We start from the raw sequence: 25607 nt of genomic DNA on the forward strand, positions 1-25607 counted from the left end.
TTACTGTCCGTCTCTGGAGGGGTGCCGTGCGCACAACCAGTAGCGGACCCCCCCTTAGGTACGCTACTGGTTGTGCGCACAATTTTCAGACGTGTGCGCTCCCTCTGAAAGGTATGTGCACGCGCACAAGCGCACAGCTCAGAGGGAACACTGGACATGAGATACCCTTAATGAAGGAGGCGTATGCAGTGACCTAATTTCCATACCTGATGGATTTTGGGTAAGAGGCAACATCTGCGAGGGGAGGGATAAGAGGCATCACAGACTCTCCCCAAACATCAGATGCGACGCGTAACCCAGGTAAAATTGTTGTTATTAGTATATTGCAACAGACTAGTACAGTGAGATATAATGATTTTTGTTACTACCATAATTATTGCAGTCTGCTTTTGTTTATTGTTGCTGAGTGGATAGGAAAAAGTTCACTAGTTTGGTGCCATTGCGGAAATCTTGGATACTTTTAATACACACTGTTTCTCTAAGGTGATATAATTCCAAAATATCTGATATAGTTATGCAATATGCTATGTTTTACCTGTTGCATTATTGTGTGTGTTAGATCCATAAACTAGTAATATGTAATTAATAAGATTATTAATAAGATAATTTCTCTGTTTTATCTTTTTCACGTCACAGCTCATACAGATATCTTGTGGATTTTTAAAATATTTTTGTGGTTTCACAATAAAAAATATCCTGATTAACAACGTGGTATAATATATCATCTTGCATTATAAATGTCGGTGTGGTTTTACAGAATTTAGGATTGCAGATAAAATATACACAATATTGTGTGTGTGGTCCTACAATAATTAATAGCACCAGAATTTTGCATATCTCATAAAATATTGGTTTTGCATATTTTATCCAATAAATATAATGGATAAAATATAAATATAATTAAATATATAAATTTAATTAAATTATAAAAAATGCATTATATAAAAGTAGAGACAGTGAAATACTGGCAAAAAAAATATTTCTTACCTGTATGAGACTAGCTGAAGGTACAGTATCAATTGAAGAATCATTTCCATTGGCTGCATCAACAGTATCTATAAGATTTTCTGTGGGAACATTCTGGATTGGTTTCAGATACGCAATCTCATTTTGTCTCGAGTCAAGAGTTACGTAGACATCATACGAGAATGGCAGAGGTAATGATCCATCACTAAACTGAGAAGGGTTTGTGAGAGAAAACTGAGGATACCAGGTTCTACTTAAAGTACCAAAGGAAGTAGAAATAGTTTGCTTCCTGCACTTAACAATCACTGTTATAATTACTGTCACAATGAACAGAAGTGAAGTCAGGGTAACGGCTAGCAGCAGATAAAATGTTACATTGGATGAAGTATCTGAAAAACTTGGTTGTTTTCGTATCTCAGGAAGAACTTCATGGAAGTTCTCTGCCACAATCAAGTTTAACGTGACAGTTGCAGAAAGAGAAGGGACCCCATTATCTTTTACCATAACCACCACTGTATGTCTCAGTGAGTCAATGTCTTGCAAATCTTTTGCTAATCTAATCTCCCCTGTCCGTTGATGAATGGTGAAAAAAGATGAGCCAGGAACCTCTAGTAAGTGAAAAGAGAGCCATGCATTGTGTCCAGAGTCTGCATCCACAGCAATCACTTTGGTTACTAAATAACCTTTCTCAGATGAATGGGGGATAAATTCAAATAGAGTTGTTCCCTCTGTGTCTGATGATGGGTAAAGGATCTTGGGAACATTGTCGTTCTTGTCTATGATGCATATTTTCACAGTTACATTACTACTTTGAGAGGGGGATCCTTTGTCTTTAGCCATTACCTGGAACTGAAATTCTTGTAGTTGTTCATAGTCAAGTGAACGTTGTGCATAAATAACTCCAGTGTCTGAGTTTATGGAAACGTATGAAAAAATTGGAATGCCATCAATATGTGTGCTGAGAATGGAATATGATATTTGAGCATTTTCACCAGTGTCAGCATCTGATGCATACACTTTGTGTATTGAAGTTCCTACAAGGTTATGTTCTAACAAGTATCCAATATAACTTAACTGATCAAAAATGGGGACATTGTCATTCACATCTGATATGGTTAGTTGAATATATTTTGTTGTCAAAAGTGGTGGAGTACCTTCATCCTTGGCTAACAGTGTAATATTATATATTGGAGCTGTTTCTCTGTCCATATAACTTGATGTAATAAGTTTGTAATATTCATTAGATGATGGTATTAAGTTAAATAGTAGTGTTTCTATTATTTCGCATCCAACTTCACCATTCTTTCCTGAATCTAGATCATTGATATGAATTAGAGCAATGAGTGTACCAGGCAAGGAATCCTCTGGAATTGGTGTAGTTAATGATGTCAGAATTATCTCAGGTGCATTGTCATTGACATCAATAATCTGAATCAGTATCCTACAACGAGTAATTAAACCACCTCCGTCTTTGGCTTCTACAGTCATTTCATAGTTCTGTTTAACCTCAAAATCCAGTAGTCCACTTGTTTTAATGTCACCACTTTGAGCGTCCAACATGAAAATATTTTTAGCTTTTTCAGGAATATGACTAAAAGAATATGTTATCTGTGCGTAAGAACCTTCATCTTCGTCAGTAGCATTGAGATGCAAAACTAAAAAGCCAATTGGTGCATCTTCCTTCAAACTAATTCTATAAGTATCTTGGCTAAATAGAGGAAAGTTATCATTCACATCTTGAACCATAATCTTAATTAAGGTAGATCCAGTTTTCGCAGGTTTACCGCTATCAGTAGCAGTTACAATTAGTTCATAGGAACTTCTTTTTTCACGATCAAGATAATTTTCCAACACAAGTTCTGGATATTTAATTCCTTCTGTGCTAATTTTTTCTCCCAATTTAAAATGCTGATTAATGCTAAGATTATAGGTTAGTAAAGAATTAGAACCCAAATCTGGATCTCTTGCATTTTCCAGAACAAAACGTGTCCCTGGTGATGCAGATTCACTTATTGCTACATGAAAAATATTCTTGGAAAACCTGGGAGGATTGTCATTTATGTCCTGGATTTCTATGTTAACATGCAAGATATTCACAGGATTTTCAGCCAATACTTCAAGGCTCAGTAAACAAATATCTTCCATTTCACAAATTGTTTCCCGGTCTACCCTGTCTATGACATACAGGTTACCATTCTCCAAACTGATATTGAAATAATGCTTTTTAGTGTGTGATGCCATTTTTAATTTTCTGACAGATAAATCTTTAGTATCTATGCCAAAATCTTTTACAATATTCCCCACTACAGTCCCTTTCTTAATTTCTTCGAAAACCGAATATATAATCTGACTAGAAGTGATTGCACAAAGAAAAATGAAGAAAAGGACTACTTGCCATGCCACAGTCCTCTGTAGGTTCTTAGAGTTGATTAAAACAGACATTCTTGAAACATGTAAGGTAATTTCCAATACCTAGAGAATGATGGTATGTTTTTCTTGATTCATGTTACAAAGGAGAACAATGATAGCAAAGTTGCAAGAAAATTGAGCTAAATGTTTTCCTTTCAGTTGAATTTCAGTGTATGCCTATTGTAAGCATCAGCATTTTTACAGCACTAAAGAATTTAAAGATTATTTTCATTGTTGGTCAATACCACCACCCTGAGGCTGTCATGAGGAACTGCATGGAATTCTTAAAATATTGTATTTTTGTAGGAGTTGGAAAAGAAACACATATATTAGTGAATATTCTAAATATACAGTAGTATAATATAAATGTTCAAACGTATCCACCTATAATTAATAGATTTCAGTTTTGAAGCTATTCTATACTTCCAGGTAAATATTTTATGATATTAATAAATATATTTAACCCTTAGAGTGCCAGCTTTGTATGTTGTATGTGCATGGCAAAGTGGAACTCAATGACTAGCTCCCCAGAGAGCTTTTAGTTCTTCAAAATGCTGCCCTGCATGGAGGGATGATGTTCCCTCCCATAGCTTTGAACAAAAAAGCTGCAAGATCACTCCGTGAAAGAGATCATGTGGCATTGTAAAGGTTAATATGTGTGCCTTCAGTAACCACAGGTGTGGGGACCAAGTCACAATATATGCTGATGTCACATCTCCCAGCCAGACCTCCTCTCTTCAGATAAGGTAAGTGGTCCTGGACGGCAGGCTTCAAAGACTCCAGCGGGAGTCTCCCCGATCCAGCCACGCTTTGTGCCCTCCAGCTGCGTGCCCCCAAATGGAGCGCGCATAGTATGCGCAGTAAAGATTTTGACTTCTTGTCTTACAGCAATTAAAGGGCCATACTATAAACGTTTCTTTCTCCTCCCTTTGCTGCTACTGGTTCACCAACTAAGGGAGGGAAATTTAAACCTTCAGTGCTCATTGTACCGTGCCTGTAATAGTGCCTCAGAGCCTTTGCTAGCGTTCTGGTATGTTTCACCCATTTCCTGGTTCCTGACTTTTGGCTGATTCTAACCCTGCCTGACTGCCGCCTGCACCTGTGTTCTTCTGCCTTTGGTCATTTTGCTTATTTCTGCAAGAGGTTCCTTCACTATATTCAGATGTGACAGTTATTACAGACCTTACCGTGGGACCGCAGACGTGGGCCAAATATCATCCAGGCAAGATTGATATTCTGTAGACAGGAAGCATGTTTAGCCAGTATCTACCTCCTTAGACTAGAAGCCTTCTCCTGGGCCTCATCACTGTTTTAAAAAGGATTCCCTTCTTCTAGAGAATGCTGATGCCTTCATATCTGCGTTTCCTGCTGTCTTTGATGATCCAGGCAGACGAGAGATCGCCAAAGCCAGTCTCATGGAAGTGGTACAGGGTAGAAGATCTGCCGCTCAATATGCCATCAAGTTCAGGACACTCGCTTATGAGACCAACAGGAATGTTTCCTTCGAGCTCCCTTCAGGAGTGGACTCAACAACTCTCTTAAAGATGCCCTAACCTACAGAGACTTTAATGAGGATCTTGAAGAACTAATCGCTCTCTCCCTAAACTAGAAGCTAGAAACCAGGAGAGACATCAGGAACGCGACAAAGAACGAAACAGTACATTTCTCAGAGTAACGAAACCCCAAATTACCTATCTTCCTCAGACTTCGAAAAGTGAGACACCAATGACTTCCACAGAACCCATGGAGATCAGTCCTCTTCTATGCTTATCAGAGGAGGAGAAGTAACATAAAAGAGTCATGGTTTTATGCTTATACTGTGGCCAAAAAAGGGCACATGGTAAGATATTGTCCTCAGAAGCAGAGAAACTTAGAGCTCAATGCAAAAAGGGGACATCCCATTGAGTATTTCCACCCTAAGTCCTCCTCTCAACCCGAGGCTGCTAGTCCCCTTTATGCTCCAGTGGACAGGTAATCAAGTGATTCATCGATTCTGGAGCCGCTCGAAATTTTATTGATAGAGACTGAGCTCTTAAAAAAGGCATTGACTTCAAAATCAAAGGTCAGCAAGTACCATTGCGACTCTAGATGGTTCTCCTCTTGGTACAGGCGTCCTATCCAAAGAGACCAGAATTTTAGGCATAAAGATTAGTATACTACATATGGAAGAATTATGTTTAATGCCTTGAGCTGCCCTCTTCTTCCGGTAATCCTAGGTCTTCCCTGGTCCAGAAACATAATCATGTAATCTACTGCTGTTCTCCTTCTAAGATCAATGTGGAACTTACCCGAACAATACTTGGAGTACCAGGATGTTTTCTCTAAAGACAAAGCAGAGAAATCTTCTTCCCCATAGAAGCTATGATTACCCTATTGAAATTCTGTTACCTCACCTCCTTCAGGTCATATGGATCTTTTATCTGAACCTAAAAACCAAGCCTTAGCACAATATATCAAAGAAAGTCTCGACAAATTACCATCAAGAATAAATATCCCCTTCCCTTGATTTCGGAATTATATGACCAACTAGAGGGAGCTACCATATTTACCAAAGTTGACCTCAGGGGAGCCTAAAACCTTGTAAGAGTACATGAGGGAGATGAATAAAAGACTGCATTAAATACTAGATATGTCCACTACGAATATCTGGTAATGCCCTTCAATCTATGCAATGTACTTGCAGTCTTCCAAAGCTTTGTCAACGATGTGTTTCGGGATATGTTTCTTTCCCATGTCATGATCTATTTAGACAACATATTAATCTACTCCAGATCTATTCAAGAATAGAGAATCAATGTAAAACAGGTACACCAACATTTAAGAAATCACAGGTTTTTTGCCAAAGCTGAAAAATGTGAATGCAAATATAATGCAATTAAATTCTTGGGCTACATCCTCTCTGAAGGGGGTCAAGAGATGGATTCTGATAAAGCCACGGAGTTTGGAAAATACCTACTGACCTTATACACATTCAACGCTTCCTAGGTTTCTCCAATTATTATAGGAAAACAATTGTTCATCAGCGACTTCTCCCGAGTAATAGCTCCTTACCAAGAAAGGAGCTAATCCTAAATGCTAACAAATAATGGCCAAATAATGCTGCAAAAACATTTGATGATCTCAAACTGGCCTCCACCACAGGCCCCCTGCTCAGACACCCTGATCCATGCTTACCGTTTATACTTGAAGTCGATGCCTCAGAGTCCGGTGCCGGAGCTGTTCTTTCTCAAAGGAACCAGGAAACCAATTGCATTCATCCCTGCTCTTATTTTTTCAAAATGTTCTCTACAGCTGCTTGCAACTATGACATGAGTAATAGGGAATTACTGGTCATGAAAATGGCATTAGAGGAATGAAGAGATCCCTTGGAGGGTACCTTTGTTCCTATTACCATATTGACTGATCACCAGAATCTCCTCTACATTGAAAAGACTCAATCCCTGACAAGCCCGTTGGGCCTTATTCTTTACACAATTCAACTTTATACTCACATATTGTTCGGGGTCAAAATATAGAAAAGCTGATGCTCTATCCAGGCCCCAGGAACCTCCAGACTATCCCACAAAACTGAAACAATCATGTAATCTTCTAGAATCGCGGCAGCTGTATCCCTGACACTCATGCAACAAATCTCCAGAACCCAGAGGAGAGAACCCACCTCCTGGTCGTTACTTTGTACAGACCATATCAGATACCAGATCAGAATTCTCCTATCGGTGGTCATAGTGGTGTCAGCAACACCAAATTCCTAGTCGAGAGATATTTCTGGTGGCCGCATCTTTCTAGGGACATACACGACTTTGTCACTGCCTGTGCTTATTGTGCTTGTTTCCAGATTCCTAGACACAAACTCGCTTGGTTGCTTTGTCCTCCACGCATCCCTTAAAAAACCTTGTTCCCACATAGCAATGGATTTTGTTATGGATTTACCCTCTTCACAACACAATACCACCACCCTTGTTGTTGTAGACCTTTCTTCTAAACAGGTTAATTTTGTTGTTCTATGAGAACTCCCTTCAGCCTCCGTACTCGCACTAATCTTTATTTAAGATATTGTCAGGATACGTGGGATGCCCCAAATATCGTATCTGATCGTGGCACCCAATTTGTATTCGTTTTTTTGGAGAACTCTTTGCAAACACCTAGGGATTTCTCTACGTTTCTCATCAGCTTATCATCCCCAGACTCATGGTCAAATCAAGTTTTTAAATGTCTTCATGTACGTCTCCAACAACCATTCTGTCCGAATTTCTGGCTCTTGCCGAATTGTCATAACTGTTCGTATCATGATTCCCTAAAGATGTGCCCTTTATGTGCCATGTATGGTTATGAACCTTCTCTCTAGCCAGGGGTGGTCCTTCTATCTGACTTACCACCTGCAGACCAAAGGGCAACAGATCTTGCTTCTCACTGGTCCTCAGTCTCTGAAAAACTTCATCTGGCAAAGCCGAGACAAAAATCCTACCCAGACACCAGAAGATCCGATTTTTCTTTGTTAAGTCCAGGAGACAAGGTGTGGTTGTCAACTAAACACCTCCGGTTGCAACAGTCCTCTCGTGCTCTCGGTGCAAGGTAAATTAGCCACTACAAAATACTTACCAAAATCAATAACGTTTCCTATTCTCTGGACCTACCATCATCTATGCGCATCCATAAGACTTTTCATCTGTCCCTATTTTTATACATCCATTTTCCTCTGATCATACCTCTCCAGATCCTGTATTGGTGCATGACCAGGAAGAGTATTTAGTTCACTCAATTGTGGATTCCACAATACCCCTTACACCATCCCCTAACCCCTAAATAAAATCACTGAGCTGGTCCTTTGGGGCCGAGGCTGTTTTAACACTTTTGCGGTGCTCGTGTTTAGATGTAATTTTATCCTCACCTATTTAGTGTACCCACACAATTTATATATGTTTTTTTCAGGACAAGAAGGGCTTTCTTCAGATACAATTTTTTTGATCATATCTAATTTCCTATAAACAAAAACTTTTTCTCACTTTTTTTGAAAAATATTTTACTCATCTAAAAAAGCTAATGAGAAAACCTGCTAAATAGATTTTACTATTTGTCCTGAGTTTAGAAATACCCAATGTTTTTATGTTTTTTTGCTTTTTTCTGCAAGTTATTGGGCAATAAGTACAAGAAGCATTTTGCTATTTCAAAACCATTTTTTTTACACAGCTGGTCATTCTTCCCCATGTGCTATTTAGGGTATCTTTGAAGCTGGCCAATGCAATTTACCCCCTCAAACCATATATTTTTGAAAACTAGACACATCAAGGTATTTCAAATTCTGGTATTTTAACAGTTTCCATGCACTAATTCTACTACCACCCTTTGTCAAACTTTTTGGTAGTAATTTATTTAGTGTTTTTGATCACTTTCAAACAAGAGAGCAATATGTGTTCAGCAACATCTCCCGAGTGCAGTGATACCCCCCATGGGTTTGTCGGGTTGTTTTGGGATGTAAAATGCCACGTTTAAGAAGTGCGCATTTTTTAACCCCTTAATGTCAAAGCACGTACATGTACGGGCTCAAAATGCATTGTTTTCAATGGGTTTAGGGACCGGTCATTGTCCTTAAGGGGTTAACTTGGAACTTTTACATCTGGTCCTACTTCCCCATGTCCTAATCTTTGAAGCCGGCTATTTCAATTTACCCAATCAAACCATATATTTTTGAAAACTAGACACCCAAAGGTATTTCAAATGCTAGTATTTTAACCCTTTCCATGCGTGAGATTCTACCACCAGCCTTTGCCAAAGTTTGTGGTAGTAATTGTTTTTTTATTTTTTTCACACAAATTGTACTTCGGGTATAAATTTCCAGGTATACGTTACTATCAAACAACACCCCAATGTGTGTTTAGCAACATCTCCCGAGTACAGTGATACCACCAATGCATGGGTTTGTCTGGTGTTTGGTGGTTAAAAGGCCACATTTGGGAAGTGAGCTTTTTTCCTCCATTTTGTTCAGTCTGGGCCTATGCCGTATCTTTGAGTCCGGCCACTCCAATTTACCCCTTTTTTTTTTTAATTAGACACCTCTTCGGTATTTGGAACTGGATTGTTCCTTTGATGCATAATTACTTTTACATGTTACCACTTTTTTTCCCATATTTTTTTTTATTATTTGTTAAATGTGATTAGAAAGCTGGTACCTGTATTCAACCTGCAAGTGGAGCCAGAGTTCTCTAGAGGATCTAGAGACCCTCTGGCAAACTTTTCCAACTTTTGCAGAGTGGCAAAATCACTCGCAGTGGCGGTTGTGACCGCTCGTGATCAAAGCATTTCAGCAAACCATTGAAGCTGATCGCCTCCTAAACTCTTTTAAAATGGGCGTCCGCCCATGGTTGATGTTGAAATAATTATTTTTGAAGACAATGTGGGCATTCAGCAATACTAGCAATTATATTTCTAATGATACAATAGCACAAGACCCTTGATATCATTTTACAAACACAACTAGAATCCTAAACAGTTCTGGTTTTGGAAATAGTGTCAATAAAACTAAATCACACAGCTAGAAAATTATAAAATGTAACAATGTATTAATGTAACAAGGATAGTCGTAAGAAAAGCTTATGTGCTATACTCATTGAGTTCATTGACATATCAAGATGATGAATATTTGTATAAGGGTAGACGCTATAAGGCTTTTCTATAAATTAACCTTTGTAATGACATTATTATGCTAATAATGTTGCTTTAAATTTTCACTTCATGTGCATAGTGCATATATAAATGTGCAAGAATAAAGAAATGTATAATTTTCAGCCCATCTAGTCTATTCAAGGTTAGAAAATTGTGAGAGAAATTCCAGAGTTTCAATATGAAATCCACAAAAACAAATTAAATATTTTGATATCCTGAAAAGAACATAAATAGCCACCTTACCTGCATGAGGTTAGCTAAAAGGGCATTGTCTATTGAAGAGACATTTCCGGTAGCAGAGTCACTAGCATCAACAAGATTGTCTGTTGGAACATTTTTTAATGGCTTCAGATAAGCAATCTCATTCTGTTTTGAGTCGAGAGTTACACAAACGTCATATGAATACGGCAGCGGTAATGATCCATCAGAAGGATATGTCAGGGAAAGTTGCGGATACCAGGCTCTAGGTAAAGTCCCGAGTGCTGTAGAATTACTGGTGCTTCTGTACTTACAAATGACTGTTAGAATCACAGTAAAAATAAATAATATGGAAATCAGAGTAATCGATATTGCCAAATAAAAGGTTACGTTGGATGAATTATCTGGGTCTCTGGGTTGTTCGCCTATTTCTGGAAGAACTTGTTGAATGTTTTCTGCGACAACCATATTTAATGTGACTGTCGCAGACAAAGAAGGGATTCCGTTGTCCTTCACAAGTACTACAACTTTTTGTCTTAATGAATCTGTGTCTTTGAAGTCCCGTGCTATCCTAATTTCCCCTGTCTGTTGATCAATTATGAAAAATGATCCATCAGGAACCTCTAGAAAGTAGTAAGAGAGCCATGCATTATGCCCAGAGTCTTCATCCACTGCAATCACTTTGGTCACTAAGAAGCCTTTCTTAGAAGAATGGGGAATAAATTCAAATAGAACTGCTCCATCTGATAATGGGTAAAGGATCTTAGGAGCATTATCATTCTTATCTATGATACAGATTTTTACTGTGACATTACTGCTTAGAGATTGAGAACCACTGTCTTTAGCCAATACTTGGAACTGAAACTCTCTAAGTTGCTCATAGTCAAATGCCCTCTGCGCATAGATAATTCCAGTCTGTGAGTTTATAGACACATATGAAGAAACAGGGATATCCTCAATATTTGTATTGAGAATTGAGTACAATATTTGTGCGTTCTCGCCAGTATCAACATCTGATGCATGGACATAGTGTATTGAAGATCCTGGCAGATTATGTTCTAGAACATATGCAAGATAATGTTGTTTTTCAAAAACTGGTGGGTTGTCATTGACATCTGACACAATCAACTGAATTGTTTTTTTAGTTATCAATGGTGGAGAACCTTCATCTTGAGCTATAATGGTGATATTGTACATTGGACTAATTTCTCTATCCAAAGAAGTTACAGTAGTAAGTTTGTAGTAATTGTTAGATGATGGATTGAATTTAAATAATATGTTTTCATTGATGTGGCACGATACCTCACTATTTTTTCCTGAATCCAAGTCATTGACATAAACTAGTGCGATAAGTATACCAGGTAGTGAATCCTCTGGAATTGGTGAATTCAAGGACTCCAGTAATATCTCTGGTGCATTGTCATTGACATCTTCAATCTGTATCAATATCCTACAATGAGAAGCTAAACCACCACCATCTTTAGCTTCCACAGTAATTTCGTATTTTTTTTCAATTTCAAAGTCCAGCTTTTGTTTTGTTGTAATGACTCCAGTTTGGGAATCTAAAGCGAACACGTTTATTGGATTTTCATAAATGTGACTAAAAGAATACGTTACTAGTGCATTAGAACCTTCATCTTTATCAGTAGCACTTAGGCGGAGAACTAGAAATCCAATGGGTACATCTTCTTTTAAATTGACTCTATAAATATCCTGACTGAAGACTGGGTTATTGTCGTTCAGATCCTGAACCATAATTTTAATTATTGTAGTTCCAGTTTTCACAGGTTTACCACCATCAGTAGCAGTTAATGTGAATTCATACAATTTCTGTTTTTCACGATCCAGAGAGTTTTCTAGCACAAGTTCAGGATATTTAATGCCATCTGCGCTAATTTTCTCTCCTAATTTGAAATGCTGATTTGGAGTTAGATTATAGTTCTGTATTGAATTTATACCTATATCCGGATCTCGTGCATTTCCAAGTGCAATACGGGTTCCTGGCGAAGTTGATTCACTTAGTGATATATTGAACATATCCCTGGAAAAACTAGGATAATTGTCGTTTATATCCTGGATTTCAATTTTAACTTGAAAAACATACACAGGATTTTCAGCCAATATCTCAAGATTGAATAAACAAATTTCCTCCATTCCACAAATGGCTTCTCTGTCTATTCTTTCTATAACATATAAATTTCCATTCTCCAAATTGATATTAAAATAATGCTTTTTTGTATGAGATGCAATTTTTAATTTTCTAATGGTTGATTCTTTAGCATTCAAACCTAGATCCTTTACAACATTCCCTACAATGTAACCTTGTTTCACTTCTTCTACAATCACATAATGAATCTGGCCAAAAGTACACATAAACAGGAAAGAAAAAATTGAAAAACATGCTACTTGCTGTGACATTGTCCTCTTGGTAGTAATCTTAAAATTTGAAGATTCTCTGTGCCCTTCAATGTCCAAAATTGAAAATGATGAGGATTAAGTTTTGTTTTTTAATGGATAGAAAATCCAAATTGCTCCACAAAGAGAAGAAATGTTGCTCTGCCTCTGAAACTTCAAGGTCTGCGTATTTCTAAGCATCAATATATCTGCAGATATCCAGATCCTCCACCTTGTTGGTCAACAGTACCACACTGAGGCTGAACTGAGGAACTGCATACCGGTATATATTTTTGATTTTTTTCTGTAAAATGTTTTTAATGCATTATTAAAATTATTAATGTTTTATGAGTTTTATGAACTTTATGTAAAGTAGCAAAAGAGTGAAACCCAAAATGCCATAACAATATGGGTTGTATATTAGTAGGTTGCTACATTTTCCAGAAATACCTGCCTTGTTCTTTTTTTCCCCGCAGGATTAGTTTGTAAAGTAATTTTTTCAAGCCTTCCAATAAAATTCCAGCTAGATGCAAATACTTTACATATTAATCCATATTCATAGTAAACACTATGTGTGGCAAAATATGTAGAGATTTCAATGTTGAAATGTTCCTAAGATACCATGAAATAAAAGATGTCTTGTTTAAAGCGATAGCTGATCGTTTTCTATACTCCTTCAACCGTAACTGTATGTTTTTCCATAATGAGCCTAGCATGTCATTGGCCATTAATGGGTTAAACATACATCATAAAAAAGTGTTATGAAATAAATAAGTTGTAATTTATTTTGATCTACTTTTCAAATAAGGTTTTTATATTTTTTTTAAATTTAAATTGACCTTTTGCTTAAATGTGTGTCTTTTTGAAAATTGTGGCAAATAACGTACATATATATTTTGTTTTATTATTACGCATGCTCCAAGATTAGGGATAAAGAGGTAAGCCCTGATACCTGGACTTACTGCTTTACCACCCTAATTTCTAGGAGGGTTAGGGCGGCAGCTCATTGGTGAGGCTTTGCTCATGTTTAATCAGACTGACTGATTAATTAATTACTAGAATCAGTGACAAACAATATTTTAATCAGAGACACTGCAACATATAACATATGCCTTACCTGTGTAATGTTATCAGAAGGTAAGTAATCATTGACCAAACGCACTGGTGATTGAGCCAGTGGCCTTGCCTGTGGTAAGTTCTGCGCCTAACCATTACGGTTTTAAGGTTACTGGTCTCTCTATCTCTCCATTGACATTGGATGCATGGATGCCCCTGTCTCGTCTGTGACTCGGTGAAGGCATGTCTGTTACACCTGTGGCTTATTGGCTGCATGCTTGCCTCTGCCTCACGTGTGGCTTGCTATGTGATCATGAACCTATATCTACCTGGGTACGTTCCTTGCTCCTTGCTAGTGCATTGTGTTCCAGGCTCTACTTGTATGTGGTGGCTTACGACAATTCTGCTTGTTATTTGGCTTTGACCCTTCGCGTGGAATTTGACTCTAAACTAGCTGTTACAGGGTCACCGTACCCAAGGCTGAGTACCCCTGTTTGAAGGCTGAGGAATCACCAGTCAGGACCCTCATACGGATAGCTCCTGCTTCAAAAGGACAGACAGCCCACAATTTGTATGGTAAAATAACTACCTTTATTGGGATAGACATCAATTTATATAGTTCCCTTACTTCATTAACTCAGCTAACCGAGGCATGTAGCAAAGAGGTACACAACCCAACCCCAAATCCTTTTAATTGTGGGAGCACACAGACAATAGTCCAGGAAAGTGGATTATCTTGTACAATGGAGTCCCCCGTCTGTGTTATCTCCCTTTAGCTGCCAGGCTGGTGCCTTCCTTGGATACCATGTGGAGAGGATTCTGTCAAAGGTTGCCTTGTGGATCAGGGAAGGCTGCCCTGGCCAACTCAGAGTTCCAGACCTTACCAGGAATGTCCTCGGATGGCGGGTATCCGTGTCGAACCCTCTACCCTTCTGGAGACTCAAACGCATGGCTGATCGCATGGCCGGCATGCGGAGCACAGGACCACCGTGCGGTTCCGTGTACATGAACCTCAGCGGTGACATGCATTTTGTTACCTCAGGTGACCCCTGCCTACAGGAAGTGCCTCGTTCTCAGTTCCTATCGACTATTTAAGCCAGGGACTTACACTACTTGAATACCCTTGGTTGCTTTAACATATTGTAATTGCTCCTATACTATTTTGTGGTGAATTTCTGTTTTTCACCCGCCTTGCTGACGCTGCGTTTTGGTTGCTGATTTGGCTCTCGGTTTGTACTTCTGGCTTTGACTCGGCTTGCTGACTTCGCTCCTGGTTCCGATTTTGGCTTTGAGTTGCTCTCCTAATATGACCCGGTTTGTTCACTATGCTCTGCTCTTCTTCACGGTTCCTGGGTTTCCTGGATCCCTATGGGATCCTACTCCTTCTGACATTACAGTGAGTTTTTGGAATGTCCTCAATACCTGTACCGAGAAGAGTATAATATTTGCACATTGCTCATTAATGTCGAGATCTGTTGACTGACATTATATATTGGGGCTCTCAGTTCGTTTTCTGATATGACAGCAACATAGTTTGACAGATTGAATGCTGGAGGGTTGTCATTCATTTTTTTTTCTTTTGGTTGACATTGGTGGAGATCCTCCATCTTCAGCTACAAATGTAATATAAGCAAAAATTGTTTCTCTGTCCCTAGGATATGACGTTATATTTTAGTAATAGTTGCTAGATGATATTAAAGTTAATGGTAATTTCACTGACATTTCACAAGCCACTTCTCTTTTTTCTCCTGAATCAGCATCAATAATATTAAATAATGCTACTACTGCTCAATGAATCAAACTTTCATTGTCATTTATATGAATAATCTGTAAGGATATTGCACAATAAGATACTAAACCACCACCATATTTGGCTTCCATGATCAATTCATAATTCTTTGTGACTTCAAAATCAAGATCCTCGAGATCTAAGGTGAAAATATCCATTGCATATGTTGAATATGTTATGTGCGAATTAGAACCTTCATCTTCATCAGTGGCATTTAAATGTAGAAATAGGAAATCATATGGGGCATCTTCATTTAAGTGTGCTTGGTATTTAACTAATCTTTACAAGAGTAGTGGCAGTATTTATCAGATGGCCAGCATCAGATACAGTTAAAACCAAAAATAAGTGCTGTGTCTATCACAGTCCAAAGGTTCTTGTAATAAAAGTTCAGGATATGCAATTACATTTGTAGTACCTGGTTCTCTCAATGTAAAATATTGATTGGGGCGTTGTACAGAATTGGTGCCTACACCTGGATCATTTCCCAGGACAATATGTGTTTCTGGCGAAGCAGTTTCAACAACGTTGATATTGAAAGCTTCTTTCAAAAACCTTGGCATATTATCAGTAATATCTTGAATTTTCATTTTAATATGGAAAACAGTCAATGGATTTTCTGTTATTATTTCCAGATTCAGAAAACAGTCCTATTCCATTACACATATTGTATCTCTAGCTATCCTGTCTGTGACATATAAGTTACTATTCTTTAATATTCTTTACTGCATGAGTTGTGAAATTAAATTTTGTGTTTGTTATTCCTTTAACAACGAACTCCAGATCTTTTATAAAATTCCCTACCATTCCCATACTATAGTTTCACTTCTTCTAGAATCGAGTACTGAATCTGACCAGTAGCAATTTCACAAAAGAAAGATATAGAGAAAAACACTACCTGCCATGCCATTATCCTCCTTATATCTTTGAAGATCCTGGATTCTTGTAAGTTTTAAGTTACACAAGCCAAATACGTTTATGTTCCAAGTTTCCATGAACAAAAATGGTAAAATAAATGCAGAATATCAAGAGAAATAATGTGTGCTTTGTTTCTTCTTGTTCTGCAATGTCTGCCTATTATAAGCATCAGTAGAGCTCATGTATCTAGATACTCAACCTTGTTGGTCAACAGCCCCACACTGAGGCAGACCTAAAGAACTGCAGAAAACATCCATTCTAAGAATGGATTTTCTTACTTAAAATAGTAAGGAGTATAATTATATATTGTATTTAGAAAAATGTTATGTGGATGTCAAAATAAGAGAAACACATATATATATATATATATATGTATATATATATATATATATATATATGTATATATATATATATATATATATATATATGTATATATATATATATATATATATATATATAGCTTTAAAATTCATTCAAACATTTTGCTGCATTGGTTATTGGAGTTTATTTATTCAACTTGACTTTGTAAGCGACTTGTATTGAGTTGACAATTTACAAATCCTTGCATGCATTGTGTATTGAAAAAGACAACACTTATAAGTCAAAAAATGCCAAGCTCATCCTGCATAGGACACAGGTAAATGGAAAGGATGATATTCTCACAGACTCACAGACACAGTCATGTAAAGCACCATCAAGAAAAAAAGAAAATCCGACAAAAGGAGGTAAACAATAGCAAACATCTATTAATTATGAAACATAATGAGGGAAGAACTAAACAATAATTCTTCATCAGAAAAGGCAAATATATGTTATTAATTACAGGTTGCATGGTAAAGCATTTGCAGCTTGGTTTTATTACACTATGGCATGCAACTGTTTTTTATATGGACAAATGCATTGTTACTCCTGACCACTACACCAACAGGGACTTCTATCATATTGTATTCTAAATACATAGACAATAATATGAAGTTGGTCCCCCTTTGCAGCTATAACAGCTTCCACTCTTCTGGGAAGGCTTTCCACAAAATTTTTGAGTGTTTTTGTGTGTTTGAGAATTTCTGCCCATTCATCCAGTGGAGCACTGGTCAGGCACTGATGTTGCATGAGAAGGCCTGGCTTGCAATCTCCGATAAGGATGAGGTCAGGTCCCTGTGAGGGCCAGTCAAGTTCTTCCACACCATACTCATCCAACCTTGATTTGTCCAGTGGGACACAGTCATGCTGTAATAGAAAAGGGCCTTCCCTAAACTGTTCCCACAAAGTTGGAAGTATAGTATTGTCCAAAAAGTCTTGGTATGTTGAGGCATTAAGATTTCCTTTCACTAGAAGTAAGATGGCTTAGCCCAACCCCTAAAATACAGACCCATACTATTATCCCTCCTCCATCAAACTTTACAGGCACAATGCAGTCAGGCAGGTAAGCCCAGATGGTCAAACAGAGAAGCATCTGGCGTGGACTCTTCACTCCACAGAATGAAGTTCTTTACACCATTCGATCCACACTCAATAAGCACAGTTTTTGTGTTGATCTTACTGCCAGTAAAAGTGTGGAAGACTTTAGCTATGGAATCAGCAGAGCGTGGGCGATAATAAAATCTGGAAAAGCTCTATGAACAACAAATCAGGACATGGTGCTAAATCATTTCTTTAGATAATTATATTAAACATAATGTAAGGCCCAGGGGGGTTAAGAGTAGATATATCACCTTTCTGCACAATTTCTGATGAAAATTTCTTAAAGGTGTGGAACATTATATCAATCTCTCTCAATTAATGCATTTATTGTATAAATTGGAAAAAAATGAGATTGGAGGAAATTAACATTAAGCTGTACACTCAGTTGAAGAACCTACAAAAATTAGAAAATGATGAGAGATATGAAGAACTTCATCAAAAACTTAATACGTTTAAGAAAACTATTAAGATCTGCAAATATGCAGACCATCATGATTTTTCTACAGGTAATATATTTCGAATCCTGACCACGATGTCACAAGGGATCTCTTATCAAGGGACAAGATTTTTAGACATTAAAGACACTAGTTCCGTAAAGGACTCTGTATCCTAACCAGGGATTTCCAAAACTGAACTGTCCAAACGAACTGTCTGTTTTTTTGTTTTTTTTTAATCAAGCACTGCAAACGGACACATTTACGTGTAAGTGAACCCAAACCCGAACCCAAAAGTTTCCTGAAACAGAGAGACATAGGAGAAGTAACATACAAGAATATAGAAACATAATAGATTATTCAAAAGAATATACACATCCTAATAAATATGGAAGAAATAAGAGTAGTGATTCCTCTAAAAAAAATGAAAAACGAATTGAAAAAAGAAATTATAGACCGACTATACAAGAATCCCCCCCAAAACCTATAACCTCTAGACCTGTAAGCACTCCACCTATTAATAAAGGCAGACAGCGTACTTTTTAGACCAAGATTTTTTTTAAATTCCCAATGAAAACAACAACAAATACATCGATATCTGATTTTAAACATACTAATTTAAAAAATAGATCGCAGTTCTACCCAAAATCACAACAATCATCAGGAATGGAGGATTTTATAAATAAAGTAATGACTGATGTGGAGAAACTTGAAAAACTATATAAATATATATTCAATTTAGGAAAGAAAGAGAAGCCATTAAAGATCTACAAGAAGATGATAAAATAGTCATAAAACCAGCAGATAAAGGAGGAGGAATCGTTATTCTAACATAGGAAAGGCTATGAGACAACTAAACGATACAAATACATATCAAAAATTTACTTCAGATCCAACTAATAAATATAAAATAGAACTCCAAACAATGCTTAATGAAGGTCTGCTCTCAGGCATTTTAACAAAAAATGAATATGACTATTTATTAATAAATTATCCAATTATACCTGTATTCTGTCTGCTGCCAAAAATTCATAAAGACGAAAAGAATCCCCCAGGGAGGCCAATTGTCTCCGGAATAAATTCTATAACTTCAAGATTATCCGAATATATTGATATATTGTTGCAACCTATAGTGATGAAACAACAATCCTATTTAAAAGATACGGGAGATATATTACGGATTATTCATAATGTAAAATGGCAAGCCACCTACATATTAGTTACGTGTGATGTTACTAATCTGTATACTATTATAGAACACCAAAAGGGGTGCGAAGCAGGAATATATATTCAGAAATATTTTGAAACACTTCAAGAAAGACAGATTGATTTTTTTATCCAAGGGATACATATGATACTTACCCATAATTATTTTTTGTTTAACAATCAGTTTTTTCTTCAATTAAGAGGCACAGCGATGGGCACAAAATTTGCCCCCAGTTATGCCAACCTTTTTATGTCGGCCTGGGAACAAACCTTCATTTCTCCTCACTTAGGCCCAGAAGGGAACTTAATAGTATATAAAAGATATATCGACGACCTGTTTTTCATCTGGAATGGCTCCACTGAAGAATTGAATATTTTTATTAATCCATTAAATAATAACCAATGGGGAATAAAACTTACCACATCATATAGCCGAGTTGAGGTAAATTTCCTTTTTTATCAATTCTCCGTTTATTGATACAGCGAATAAAAAGTACACAATATCAAGAGTACATATAATGCATATACAAATGTTACCATGTATCAAGATGTCATAATACAAGCATTACCAGTTTGGAAGGAATTGTGAAGTCTATGATGTTTAGTCATAAGTAGCAAGTGTGACATATCTATGGACTTCACAATTTACAGGAAATTCATAAGTGCATAAATTATTGCTGTGGCGAGCACAGGAGGGACGATAAAATGAAAATTAGTTATTTTGACGGATATGTTTCCACCACACAAGGGGGAGGTCACTTATGGTACACCTTCCCTCCGCTTATACCACCTCTGGGCCGGATTGGAAACTCGAGATGAACTGGGAAAGGGTATAAAATTAAGGAGAGAAGATTGGTCATTGTACTTACTAGGGGCCAAGATCTAATTTTGAGTAAGTCGCCATCTTTCCTTGCCGGAGCCCTACGGACAGAAAAACTGTTACTTGACCATTCAGTGAGTAGTTAGGTTTTCTGTAATTTTCTCCTTTTTTTAATTTTTATCTGTTGGTGTAAATCTGTTTATCATCTTTTTTGTATGCACTGTGATTTTTTTGTTCATAATAAATATTCGTTTATTAAGTTCTGCCTTTGTCTGGTAAAGACTCACGTTACCTGATTAGACCATTTTATTAGTAATTTTAAATCACGTAATTATTGTGTTAAAATATTCTGTGGGTTTTTAGTCTGATTCGCTTGGGGTACCAAGGCACCCCATTTCTAAATTGTCTTGGTGGTGGCAGCGTTATTTTGATATTTGTTATATCATTATAGTTAATTGCGGGTGAATTAAGGGTGGATATTTTTATGTTTATCACTATTTCCGGTCTAGGGCAGACAGATAGTGAACTTTAACCCTTTTACCACCAGAACCAAGTCACGCGCACGCTTGGAGTAGAGTGCGTTCGTGACAGTTTGATTATCCGGTTACCATCCTTTGTCAAGGACACCACACATGCAATTCAGAGACTAAGTGAAATTTGTGTGACTTCAGAAATTATGCTGGCAAGCGAAGATGTTGAATCTCTAGATATAGTAATATCCCTCATATTGAGGGCCTTAAGGCTGTAGAATTCTTCTTTAAAGAAAAACACACTATACTTCACCGTTTAGAAAATTTATCATCAAACTTTTAGCGTTTGTGTTCCAATATAGCTATTTTCAATTTAATGAAAGATTTTACCAACTGCAAGGTACAGCTATGGGGACCTGTTGCGTCCCTTCATATCCTAACCTATTTTTAAGCTGGCGGGAATACTACATTCAACAGGCCCCATGTACAAGACATTTTTTGTCATTTACTAAAGGATGGATGAGATATATAGATGATATTTTCTTTGGTGCTCTATACAAGGTCAATTTGATGAGTTTGTCTACTCAATATAAATCATATCAATCTAAGGCTGTAATGAATTTTAATAATACGACTCCTGGGCCGGGTCACGACAGGGTTAATTAACTTGTAACTTAGGCATCAACATGTATAGACCACTGTGCTGAATAGATAAGGAAACGCCCAAGCACATAAAAACTAAATGGCGAAGGACCCCAGCATCATTGGATAGAGGGCTAGCATGCGTCACAGAACAGAAGCCACCTAGAGATAACACCATGACATAAAGACACTCGCCCCTGGAAGATTCTGGAAGGTACCCGCAATGGTTATAAAATCCTAAGGCCATAACTACCAACATTGAAGCCTCACCTGCGATGTTTGCAAAAACTTTTAATAAGGGGTTGTTCCATTATTGTGGAGATTTTGACCAATTGTGGTCCATTTTGAAAACGGATCCCACTCTGGCTGATGTCTTGACAGACAGAACCTGTATTAGATATTGTAAAGCCAAGGGACTTACTAGTGCATAGTGATCTATCAACTCCCAAGACACTAACTTGGTTAAAACCAACCCTGGGAACTTATCGATGTGGCCACTGTGTGGCATGTAAAAACAGTTATTAGTTATTGGGAATCTGACATGGTCTGACCACATTCCAGTTTTCATAGAAATCACAAATAAGGATGAATTTAAATCAAGATCTAAATGGAGACTTAATGAGTCCCTATTACTATCTCCACTATTTAAAGAAGGGCTCACCAATTTGGCCAAGGAGTTTATAGAAATTAATGATAATGGGGCAGTCGCTGATGCAACTTTATGGTGTGCTTTTAAATGTACCATGCAGGGCTTCATCATAAAACAAGGTACAAATATTAAGAAAGCGAAGGGAATGATGGTCTCAGATCTTTACATCAAACTGGCACAACTAGAAACTAGAAATAAGTTAAACCCCTTAACTTCGGTATCTAGTGAGATAAGAGCAACTCAGCTTATGATAACGATAAACTAATAGAGAAGTCTAATAGATATCTTTCAATGTTAAAACAAGACTGGTACTATGGCAGCAAAAGAGCCAGTTAAAACTTAACAAACAAGAGTAAAAGTAGAACTAATAAAAATAGATTTAATAAAATAATTCTAAATGGCAAACTCTATTTAACTCCGAAACAAATTAGTGAGGCTTTCAGAGTATATTATAACTCACTGTATAATTTACCAGACATAACAAAGGATAAATTACAGATAAGCTCTTTTCTAGATAGGCTGCACCTACCTAAACTTTCTACTGTGAAGCTGGCCAATTTAAATGCACCTATTCAAATTTCTGAAATAAGGAATACTATATGCAACCTACGGAACTCTAAAGCCCCATGGTCCAGATGGGATTCGGTTATCTCCCCACTTATATTAAAAATGTTCAGAGAGATCTCATCAAAGAAAAGATTTTCAACAGAAATGCTACAAGCTACGATAATTCCTATTCCAAAAACAGGGAAAGACTTAAGCAAAGTTACAAATTATCGTCCTATTTCTTTAATAAATCTAGATTAAAAAAAATACATTTTAGCTGAAAGATTAAGTGGATTTTAGTACGCACGGATCAAATCGGGTTTCTTATAAGTAGAAATGGGGAGGACAACACACATATAATTCAAAATCTTTTTTTATAACTTTAGATGCCGAAAAAGCCTTTGATCGGGTAAATTGGTCATTCTTGGAAGAAACCCTTAAGATTTTTGGATTGAGTGGACAATTCCTAGATAACACACTGGCCTTATATAAAAATCCACAAGCCAAAGTATCAGGATTAAGTTTAGACTCTAACATCTTTAACATTAATAATGGCACAAGACAAGGATGTCCTTTAGCTCCCTTGCTATATGCCCTTTCGATCGAACCCCTTGCAGCCATAATTTGTCAATCCAACAAAATTAGGGGAGTAACAACGGGCCCATATGAACATAAAATTTAATTGTATGCGGATGACATTCTTCTTACATTAACCTCACCTGAGACATCAGTCCACAAAACAAGTCCAATTCATCCAAGTATCAATGAATATGGACTGTATTCTAACTATAAACTCAATATAGATAAAACGCAAACTATTGATTTCAATATGGAGACACTTCGAATAGAAGACATTCCCCTGGGGGCAGAACTCTATTGATTATTTAGGTATTAAAATCTACCAAAATTTTAAAGATATGATTAATAATAATTATATGCTGCTTCTTGATTGTTTGAAAACTCAATTTAATTAATGGAAATGATTGGAAATTTCTTGGCTTGGCAGACTAAACACATTAAAAGCATATGTTTTACCTCTCTTGTGCCCTTAGTGCCCTTAAAGATCTTAAACCAATTTGATAAATCGTTTTCTTCTTTCGTATGGTTAAGTAAGAAACCAAGAATTTCACATTCTATACTAACTAGAAATCTTTCGCAGGATGGACTCAACTTTCCTAATTTACAAAATTTACATAAAATGTGTATGTTTGGACATTTTTTAGCATGGGATGTTAAACGTGACCAGGACTTAGGCTGGTACAAATACGAGAAATGGAAATGTTACAACCGTGATCCATCTCAGTTTTATTGGCTTAATCCCAAAATTATAAAGGAATTAGGAATATCTAACCCATTGATATTGAACATCTTGAATAATATGTTCAGTTTTAAGGAAAAATTTGGCATCATGTCACTTCATACTCCGGTAGAAATGTTACAACTACTTATTAATTAGATATTGACATAAATTCTTGGCAATGTTATGGGATCACCAAAATAGAAGATATTTGGTCTCCTTCAGAATTGAGATTTGCAGGAGACAGGGAGAGGCTTATTGGATCCACGTCATATAGTCCACCTTCACTTGTCATTCTCTTAATGTACTCCAATTGGGCAGCACACCATCATGGAACATCCATGGGCAGAAGGAGCAGATGAATGAATATTAATTATGAATATGTATATACTTCGTTTTTACAATAAATATGTGTGGACAATCATAAAAAGAAGTGTTTTGTTTTTATAATTACAAAAAACGAGTGCTTATAGATGAGTTATTGTCCATTCTACATATGGATGAAAGTTCAATAGGAAATATTTTAAGGTGCTCAATATGAGCCCTGGGATTATGACCTTGTTTAAGTGCAGGTTTAATGCAAGAGTAAATAAAAAGGTAAGCAAAAGAGGTTGACTTGAGAGTTAAAAATAAACAGTTAAAAAGCAAATTCTATATAAAGTGTGGTCCAGCAAGAATTTAAATCGGCCAATAGAAGGCAGTATTCTATATATTTTTTAGAATATTTAAAAGCTCAAATCCACCAATAGATGGCAGTATTGTGTATATGTTTTAATGAGTAGAACGGTTAAGACTATTAGTCTACTCACAAGATAGCAGTATTGTATATATGTCTTTTTACAGGGGATGGTTATAACTATTAGTCTAGTCCATGAAAGCTAGAATGTCTAATTCTTTGTTCAGACCATCTTTTTATGTGTTTTAAATTTATCCATTCCGTTTCTTTTTGGGCTAGATGTTGTTGGACATTCCCTCCTCTCCAATGTGGTTTTATTACATCTATTCCAATCATTTTAAATTCAGGGAAAGAAAAAAAGGGACAGTTGTTGCAATGTTTGGGAACACTATGTTTCGGATTCTTATTTCTTATACCTCCCAAGTGTTTCAGACCTCTACCTTTAAATTTTCTGGAGGTCCGTCCTATATATTACGCCCCGCATTTGCATTCCAATAAGTATACCACATTAGTTGTACTGCAATGTATGAAATGCCTAATCTCATATACCTTTCCAGTGTTTGTGCATGTGAAGTTGGTGATTTTCTTTTTCTGCAGGCTACATGATTTACATAATTTACATCTACCACACTTATAGAGCCCTGGGGTTTTGTCAGGTAGGAAGTGGTGATGTTCTTGTTCTTTCTGGATTTTTGGAAGGGCAATAGGTTTTCAGTTTTTTATAGATGATCTTAGGTTGCTTGGGTAGATGATCTTTTAATATATTGTCCTGTTTGAGGATAGGCCAACATTTCTTTATAGCTCTTTTGATTGCGAAGGCACTATGATTATATTAAGTTAGGAAAGAAAAATCTAAATTGTTATTTTCCCATGGTTTTGTGTTTTTCAGGAAATCTCCTTGTTTAGATTTTTTTATGGATTCTAAACTGTTATGTGATAGTTCCTGTGGATAATTTTTATCTGTAAATTTTGATAATATAGTTTGACTTTGACTTAGGAAATCCTGTTCCTCAGTACAG

Source organism: Sceloporus occidentalis, unplaced genomic scaffold, assembly GCF_023333645.1.
Source record: "Sceloporus occidentalis isolate IW3139 unplaced genomic scaffold, rSceOcc1.0.p SCAF_62, whole genome shotgun sequence".
NCBI classification, from domain to species: domain Eukaryota; kingdom Metazoa; phylum Chordata; class Lepidosauria; order Squamata; family Phrynosomatidae; genus Sceloporus; species Sceloporus occidentalis.